The following is a 9,941-nucleotide window of genomic DNA, read 5'->3' as shown; positions in this document are numbered from 1 at the left end:
GTTTTACACATTTGTTGTATACCTATTTGACAGTTAACATGGTCTCATACTTTGTAGACATCTCTGAAGAGTGAATGTTGAGCAAAGATACAAAGGAGCTACACAGGAAAAGGCTTTCTTTGGATTTTCTGTCTATCTTGTTTAATCGAGGAGTTCAGTGGTGCAGAACTAGTTATGTATCACCAAATTTGTGAGTCTTCAGGCGTCTTTAAGCCTCTTCTCTTTTTGTTGTAACAAAACAGTTCAAACGTCTTGTATTTTCCCTATTACATTTAAGAGCACAGCACGATTTCCTTTTGAATTTGGAAAAATTAATAAAAGCTTGTTTTTTTGTTCTTCCGGACCTATGATCCCAGTTTTTGAAAAGCAAGGGATGATTTACTGCATGACGTTGAACTTTCTCCTCCTTTAGAAGTGAATGCACCTGTCATTACACTAGTTAATTTGCTGACAAGACATTTGCAGAATCCCAGCTTACCTATTTTCTTCTACTTATTAAATAACATTTCACTGCAGAAGAACTCAGGCTCAGTCTTCCTTTCTTCCCTGTAAACAAACATACAAAACCAAAGAAACAATATCAACAAGATTTTTACTGTAAACCAAACGATAAAATAACAAGTAACTGACCATATTTTCCTGATGTATTTTCCACAAAGTACAAAATGCCTGGAACACAATTGAATCTAAAGTGAGAAGCTGGATTTCATGTTTTACAGCACTGTAACACATCATTGTAAATTTAACAGTGTGTCTCTGGTATGAGGGACTAAGTGAGCACCACACACAGACAAGTGCCAATTGAAGAGGAAATAATCTCACACATGGCAGAACTGCTCTGCCACTCCCAGGGTTCTGGCTTTCTGCAACCCAGCTGCAGGTCACCCCAAAGGCCAAGAAATGATGTGATCTGGCTCCACATCCCCTGTGGAAGGACTCCTCTGCCTCTTGGACGTGCAGATCTCCATAAGTCTGTATGTGCTTCAGCAGCTACACAACACAACCGAATATCAAGTGTTTCATACTCCACCTCAGGACTTGGTTACTGCTCAAAACTCCACTCATGTGTTGTGCAGTGAGAAATCTGTCAGTGGTGAGCAGGGACTGTGCTCTTGTCACTTGCTTGTTAATGCATCCAGGTATCTACTGTGCATCTAGTCCCTCCTGAACTGCTTTACCTTCTGGCAGTATGGAAAGGGTTATTTCTCACCCTCAATTCTGCATGCTCTGACATGCAAAAGCTAACTGAAGCATTGGCACTTACAAGCTGGGGTGGGATGCATTTCGCGTGTTTCTAACCAGCTACTATTGCGAAAGGAAATTCCTGCCCTTGCTTAGATGGTGTTTAAGATGGGGCGAATGCTCCCTCTGGAGGTTCTCATCTCTGCAGCGTGCACAGAGGCAACCCGGGGCATGCATGCTCTGCCGCAGGCAGAAGTCAGCAGAAATTCCCAGAAATTCTCTAAGCAGAGATGAGGATCCGGAGGAGGTGAAAGGCTGGGGTTCCTAAACCAGCTGGCCAATTCTGGTCACAAAATAGTGCAATGGCTGAAATCTCAAAGGTATACAAGTCCCTCTAGCAAGTCCCTGCTTGTACGCCTTCAGCATGGGAGAACTCATGGGAGACACTGGAGAGGGTCACAATACGGGGGTACAGAGACTGGAGACCCAAAGTTGGGTGAAGCGGGGTTTCCCCTGAGTTGTTGCTCAGTGAACACCTTTCAAAGACGACACCAACCTGTGTGTGCTGCAGCCAGGCTGAGCTCAGGTGCTGTGCCAGTGTATCCTGCCATCCACACAGCAGGCTTTGTGCTGGATATAGCAAATTGCAGCACACCCTTTCTGATTTTGGCATGAATTAACTCATCCTGCTACATGTGCACGGAAAAATGCAGTCCCAGGTGTAAGGAAAATCAGCCCTCTTGATTTTTGCACCACTGATAGGGAAAAGCTTGGTAGAAAACTGAAGCCAAATTTGGCTCAGTGTTAATATGGGACAGAAAGATCATAAGCTCATTGGGCATGTCTGTGTCTGTACTTGTGTGGCCAGACACTTCATAACAAAGAAAGTATATATCATGCTGAGCAGATTTGAAAGAGAAACTTATCCTAGTAAACCCAGCATTTAAAGATGGAGAGAAATAAGCAAGATGAAAGTGTGTTTCTACCCGCTACAGCTCTCTTGTAGTGTACAAAATTAGCCTAAAGCACTTTCCAAAATAATTTTCAACACTCCTGAACACTTGCAAATCATTTGTTTTGTTTGGTTTTGGGTTGTTTGGGTTTTTTTAATTTAGAGGAAGAAAATGCATCCTTTCTTCTGGATTTTCTGACATATAAGAGCAAGAGCTGTAACACATCTTTCTGCTTAGTAGTGCATGATATTGTGGATTATAGGTCTCCCTTTTCCTAAATACTGCCTGTTCTTTCACTAGCAGGTGATGGAAACAAAGTAGCCCATGCAGCATCACTGTTCAGGTCATCCAGAGATGTTGTGGCAGCACCTAGTGCAAGAGGAAGTAAAATCATGGCTGTTTCTGATGTAAATTCTCTACCCGCAGAGAAAAAAGATAAAACCTGTGTAAAACTGCCTTAGGTTGCTGTAAGTCACTGTGGTGGTTGGGATTACACAAGAAAGACAGTGCATTATTTTTGGTTACTATTTTATCACAAGTTTGTCTGTTTTCTGATTATTTGGACTGGCTTTCCCTTACCCATGCTCTTTTTCAGCTGTGTGTGTAGCCATCAGCCATCAGTCTGTCACCCACTGTGCTTCAGTAGTGCTCTGTCTGACAGAGACAGCAGGGCAGAGCTCATAATTAAACCTAGAAACCATTGCATCTGTAAAAAGATTCAGTGTGAGTATTCTAGTGACCAGGTTGGTCCTTTCATCCATCATCAGAGTATTTGATAATTTATGTTATATATGTATGTATTTTTGTTTAGAATGATGATGATGATGATGATGTTATATAATTCTATATTTGCTCCTTTGGGGGAATTGAAAACATCTGTGTTAAAGATGCCTCAAAGCAGAGCTGTACCAGGAGGAAACAGCAACCTCGAAGTCTCTGCAGACTGATCCAAAGAAATCAGAGCACCTCCAGCACACAGCTCTTCCCCTCACACAATGTCTCTGCTACCACACCACACAAAGCAGCCTCAGAGAGTCACTGATCAAGGGATCAATGTAAGAAGCTTCTGGGTCAGAAACCCCTTTGAAGCTGAAAACTCGGCCTTGTTCTCACATCCGGCCAATTCACGTTTGTCCCAGAAGTGGAAGGGAAATGCAACAGTCACTTTTGAGACAGAAAATTTGGGCAGAGAGATGCTAAGACTGGTTTTAGCCAGGGCTTTATTACTGACATGGAGATGTCTGTGTGTTCAGCGCTGGTTTTCACGCAGAGCAGCCTATGCCAGCCCACCCCGTGGCTGCTCCACACCAGTAGTAACCCCCGTACTTGTGGGTCACACCAGCCACTCTTAGTTTTTTGCTATTCCCAGCATAAGGATATTTGTCAGGAGATAAGATGATCTTTTTATAGTCAGACCTGGAGTTTCCATGGTGAAATTAGCCAACAGGAGTTTCCTCTGCAAAGCAGAGCATATCCTTTACTGGCAAAAACATGTTACTCCCTTGGTTGTAAGGAAGTCTCATTGTCCGAAATCTATTCTGGTGTTTAAGGGCTCTGTATCCTCAAAGAAATATTTTTAACCTGAAGGGAATATTTATACTGTCCAGTGAGAGCAGTTCACCAGGTTATTCTTAGTTCTGCTTCCGTGTCTGCTTTATCTGTGCATCATTTTTTTACCATTGATCTTTTCTTATAAATGTTTAATAGAAAATGAAAGCAAAGGTAATAGATTAAAGTAATTCCGGGAATTAATCCACTGACAGGGACAAAGTAACACCAGGGATTAATTTGATTTCCTGCAGTCAATGTGTATCCTAACCAACAGGAATGATTTTGATACAATATTTGCTAAAAATTTTTTAAACCTTTGAAGATGCCCAGAGGCAGCACGTGGGCTGGATCAGCTCTTAGTACCAGGCATTAAGCATAAAACCACCTCTCATCCTTCTGATGTTCAATGTGCTGGGCTAGAAAATGAAAATTTTTTTTTTTTAAACTGGGCACCTTGAAGTAGGAATTAATAAAGAGCTGATTATGAAGCCGTATGCAAAAGCTCTGGTGTTGGCACAGAGTTCCATTCCTGGGCTAACCCTGACCTCACCCCTGGTGAATGAGAACCAGGTCCATTAAAACCCACAGGATTACAACACTGTAAGCCTGGTGTGCGACCACAGTCACAACCAAAATGCAGCAGAGGATTATACATGTAATAAGTTAAAGAAATTTGGGGTTTTTTTCCCTTAGGCTTGGTTATCTTAATAAATTGGCATTTTGCTGATGCTGAGAATCTAAGACCATGGTTTTTTTCCCTGTCTGCTGAAGTCAGCATGACTGAAATGCCCATACTTCAGTGTTTTGCAGAAGGAGGTCCTTACAGTGCTTATCTGCTCCAGCTTCCTTGTCTTTCTTTCCTTGATGCTCCCCCGAGGGAGTGAAGTGACTGTGATGGATGTGTTTTACATTGCTAACAGTCAGTTAGAGCTACCTGCTACCCCCTGATGAAACGGCTCTGATTCTGCTGCAGAATAATGAGTATTAATGACTCATTCACTAATTACGCTTTTGTTGTATACTTCTGTGCTTATTTTCTGCAGGAGCTGAGCATCCTTGACATACTGATGGCAAGGCATGAAGCACCCTTGAAAATCAGAGTACTGGATGATGTACAAGCACGGCTTGAAAACATGCTGGAGCTGTGGCATGTTGATCTCATCTGCATTGCTGAGGTCACCAGGGCAGATCTGCCTTCTGCAAGGGGAGGGCTGCTTTGGGCAGTTCAGAAGTGCCCTTCTAAATACATCCATGGTTGTGGCAAACGTCAGTGCAAAGCAGTTCTTCAACATGAATGTGAAGAGAAAGTTTAGATAAAATCATTCATATTGAAAATCCCAAGCGTTCTGTTCAGAACATATGGATAATAAATCTTATATCTTGTTCTTTAAAATAATCAATTCACCAAAACAAAAATGCACGTGCTCGAGAATATGATCTTGAATTTGTATATTTACATGAGTCAAAAAAGTTTGGAGTAAAAAGCAGTAAACCTCAACTTTTCACCAAACAAAACAGATAAATATCTGCAGAGGCATGGAGATGTTTCCAGAGAGAGAGAGAGACACTGCAAAACTTCCCCCTGGAAACCTTTGGAAATAGGCTCCAGCCTTATTTAATACTCTAAACCCACACACCAAATCCAAACTGGGATACTGGATTTTAGATTGGATTTGAACTCTGAGGCTTAATGTCCTGATTCCCATGTGCAATAGTAATGATGGTATTGAGCAGTGGGGTGCTTTATAGTCACTTTAAGGTCTTGTTTGTGACTTTAGGGTCACCTTGCTCCCAGAAGACAAAACTATCATTAATAGCAGGTTGTTAAATGCCATATAAAATAAAATATAAAAACTTTGACAATGTTATGCATTTGGCTTCCTTTTTTTTTTTGTTTTTGTTTTGTTTTGTTTTTGTTTTTTGGTTTTGTTTTGTTTTGTTAGTTTTACATATATTTGAGAGTCTGTGGCATGTAAGGGCATGAAGAGGAGAGGCATGGGGTCAGAGTGTGCCAGCAGCAGCGCTCCCAGCCCTCCTCTGCCCGCCACTTTCTGTGGCCCACAGTAACTCATTTAACCTCTCAGTTTCAGCTTCTTCAGAATAATTATGCTTAGCCCACAGGGGTGTTGAAACAGATTAATTAACCCAGGTTTGTAGAGACCTTTGAAGATGTCAAGCACTGTAAGTGCTGCTTGTTATGGATGTATATTATTGCACGCTGTATGCATGGTGGGATTAGTGAGTGCTTGATATTGTGTAATTGGAGAGGAAAAAGAAACAAGGAACATCCTTAGGGAGCCTGAGCAGTGTATGTTTCTAAGCACTGTTCTTTCCCCATCATCCCCATTCCATTTAAATACCTTTCTCAGGGCCCTTTGCAATGAACTTATCAGATATCCGTATGCGAACTCCTAAGAAAAGTTATAATTAGGAATTTAATATTTCCATTAGCTTTTTGGCTTCATAACTGCTTCATAACTGCAGTGGCCACAGCTGCTAAAAAAATAGTAACTTTCAGCCAAAATCAGTTAGTTTTTACTTTCGGCTCTATTAGTGTCTTAATCCAGGTGTTGGTGTGGCCACACAGGTGCTAGTCTCTTGGATGAAATAGAGGTATATCCCCGAGGAACTCAGGTCTCAGCTCAGGGCTTTGAATTTCAGTATGCTTATCCTCACACAGTCTTTGGGATTAAAAAAAAAAAAAAAAATTAAAAAAAGTGTTATCATTTACAAATGGGTTTGCTCACAAAGCACCACCACTATGGATAAAAGTTGTAAAAAGTGGGTTTGGTGACTTCAATCTGTTTGAAAGTCACCTGGCTCCTTCAGTAGTGATGCCAACATGCAATTTACTTTCTCTCTGATCAGCATAATTTGGAAATCCATATAACTCTCCCTCTTTTCCCTCTGGCTGTTAAGCGAACTGAGCCTAACCACTACAGTCTCTCTCTGAATGTAGAAATTCTCTTTCCCCTCAAGAATTTCACCTTTCACTCTTTTCCTAACACCTTTTAGACATTGTAGCAGTTGTGAAACATCGATTTTAGTATTTGTGAATTATTATTTATGATTATGAATCATAGTATAATATTGAAAATACTTGCTAGCAATTTATTTATGACTGTTATAAACAAATTAACAGCAAATTGTCTCAAGTTATTGTAAATTTGGTATCTGATGGCATTATAACAGAGACAAAACTTGAAGATTTTCTATTCCCTTCATTATGATATCTTTGACCTTGGTTATACAGTGTCCAAACTGATGTGAGCCCACTCTTATTGGAATCTCCACAAGACCCTCCACATAACTCCTCTCCTGCTGCAGGCTAAGGGCAAGTGGACCCTTATCCTTTAGAGACTGTACACTGTCTCTGCCTTCACTCATTTCTCACTGAGAACCATTCCTTCTGTGTGATCATCATGTGCATCACTTGGATAGGTTGCACTGTTTAATTTGTTGTGATTCTTCCTGCAGGAATTTGGACATATCTTGCCTGTTTCCTCCCTCAGCTTGTGAAAGAACATAGTTTGTGTCTTCTGCTTATATTTTTAGCACTTAAAAACTAAGCCTGAGATGACTGATATGGCAGTATGGTGACTGACTTTCTCTCTGGACAGTTTCCCCTTGCCAGAAAAATGGTCCTAAATGGGGAAGTTCTTGCAGACAATACTGTTCCCCTATACCACATTCCCAACCCTGGTACGTCTGATGGGACCACATTTCAACAAAACAGTAGGTTCAAGGCTGGATCTTGCTGGATATCTCTACCCACTCTGAGGACCTGCTCCCCCATGCAAGCGGAATAGCAGAAACCATGACCTCATTAGAAATGTGGCTGTGGAAATTCACACACTAATAAAGAAGGAGAAGATGTTGTGCTTGAATGAACATGGTTTTTTCTGTGCCAGAACTCTGCGTGCATGTAAGCTTTTCCTGTCCATTCAGCCCCTTTTCCTTCTCCTTGCATTTCTGCACCAGGTGGTGCCCAGTCTTGAGAAGGCTGGGTGGTTCAGACAGGCTGCCTTTTCAATGAGAAAAGTACTATTCACAGGTGAAACCAGTCAAAGAAGTTGAAATACTCCAATCTGCTGGTGCACTGCAAGCCACAGATCCCACAGGAGAAGATACCTGTGATCTCCAGCCAGTGCACAAGTGCACATTCATCCTTGAGACACAAATTAATTACAAATTAAGTTCAGTGCATCCACAGTTTAATTCCCTAGGAGTCAGAGAGGAAAAGACGTGAGTGTTGCTGAATATCTCAGGCTCTCAGAGATGTGTTGTTAAGATGAATCCTTTCTGGTTGTCTCCAGAGGAGTCAGGGTGCAAAAATAAAAAAGTCATGGCGAAAAAACATGGATATAATAGAAATCAGAGAGGCAATTACTGTCTTGCAGCACACTGCAAGCCATTCCAGGGCTGCATTCTTTTCTAGTTTCTGGTTTAGTGCTACCCTCTCCAGTTTTAAGTGTCCTGAGTCACAACATTTCTGCTTTTCCATGTGACATATGACTATATGAAAGCAGTCTTATTCCCTAAATTGGGAATCAACCTAGCTCACTTTTTTAATTGCCTAATTGCTACATTTTCACTGAAATATAAGATACAAGATAAAATTAAAAAAAAAAAAGGCAAAAGAAAAAAAAAGCACCTTATGTCCTAACCCCCTAAAAATGGTTTCATTCCTAGAACAGTGGATTGGGATTTTTTACCTTGCTTAAGGGTATGGTCATTGTGAAGAGTTCTAAAATATTTTGCTTTGAAATCTCTGACTTGAGTCAGAGTTTGCATGAATTGCTGGTGATTTAAATTTAGTGCTCAGGAGGTACACCAAGAGTGTATTTTATTTTGACAACATCTGGTATATAAGGAAACTCACAGCACAGGAATGCCCCTCCTGACTTTTTCCCTACGGCAGGACCATGCAATGGTAACAATATTGGATGGAGATGGAAAGTTCTTGTCACATATTTCATTAAAGCGGAAAAAAAAAATGTTGTTCTTTCTACCTCTTCCCCACACTATTCAAGTCAGTGACACTGAAAAGGGGGACAGAAAATAACCAAGCACAAGTTAAAGGAGAGAAGAAGACATTTTAGATGAAGAAGCAGTTGAAATCCTCTGCTATTCTCTCCTTTCCTTGCTCTTGCCCTGTTAGCTGAAGGCTTCTCAGTTTCTTTTCTGATTTCAGCCTCCGAGCTGAATGTGCTGAGGTTCATGACAAAGTCAGTGGTGTGGCCAGAGCCTCTCAGCACTTGTGTTTCTTGAAGCTACAGAAAAGCAGCAACAGCATTTCCCCTCCCTGCTGGGAGCTGAGCACTCAAAAGACAGGGCTGGTAGAGGACTACGAGCAGCAAAGAGTGGAGGTAGTTTCAGCAGGAAAACAAACTATTATGTATGTATGCCTAAATTAAGGTTTTAAGATAAGTTGATAAGATTGTTATAGTGATAAATTATTTAGAATTTGCATATAAAGATTTCTGCATGAAAACAATAACACTTTATGTATTCAAATAGATTTAGATACTGTGTGCAATGTAGACTTCTTGCAAATTTTCATTGACAGCAAAAATCAGACTTCTGGTGTGCTACCCTTTCTGCAATACCCCCTGCTACTTGGGTGAGCATCCACCTACACTTCTAAGTTATCAAGGGACAGGTGGCTAATCACCAGTTTTTCTGAGCAGGGAACATCACAAAGTCACAACCCCTTAGAAATTACGAGACGTGCTGCAATGAGTTGAAACCTGTGGTAAAGCAATTAATAACCAGCAGATTTGATGAAGACAACATGTGCCTGATTGAGGTGATGAATGGCCACAGATGAGTTATCTTGGAGGAAGGTCAACCCACAGGTCAAGAGAGGTGATTCTCCTCCACTACTCCACTCTCGTAAGACCCCACCTGGAGTACTGAATCCAGCTCTGAGACCCCCAGCACAAGAAGGACATTGACCTGTTGGAGCAAGCTCCGGAGCGGGCCATAAAGATGCTCTGAGGGCTGGAGAATCTCTCATATGAAGACAGACCAAAGAGCTGGGGTTTATTCAGCCTGGGAAAGAGAAGGTTCCAGAGTGACCTTCCAGTAGTTAGGCTACATCAAGGACTAGACAATACAGTTTGTGCTCAGACAACCCTTACAGAAGGTAAGAGCCATAGTAAGGCATCGTTCATGTGCAAAGGCTGGACCATTTTCTTTAGTGAACAGGCAAATCAAAGCAATGCTGAAAGGCTCAGTGAGCAAACAGTCAAA

Source organism: Myiozetetes cayanensis, unplaced genomic scaffold (assembly GCF_022539395.1).
Source record: "Myiozetetes cayanensis isolate MyiCay16 unplaced genomic scaffold, myiCay2020 scf2-11, whole genome shotgun sequence".
In the NCBI taxonomy this organism is placed as follows: Eukaryota; Metazoa; Chordata; class Aves; order Passeriformes; family Tyrannidae; genus Myiozetetes; species Myiozetetes cayanensis.
Note: the sequence above shows the minus strand (reverse complement) of the source record.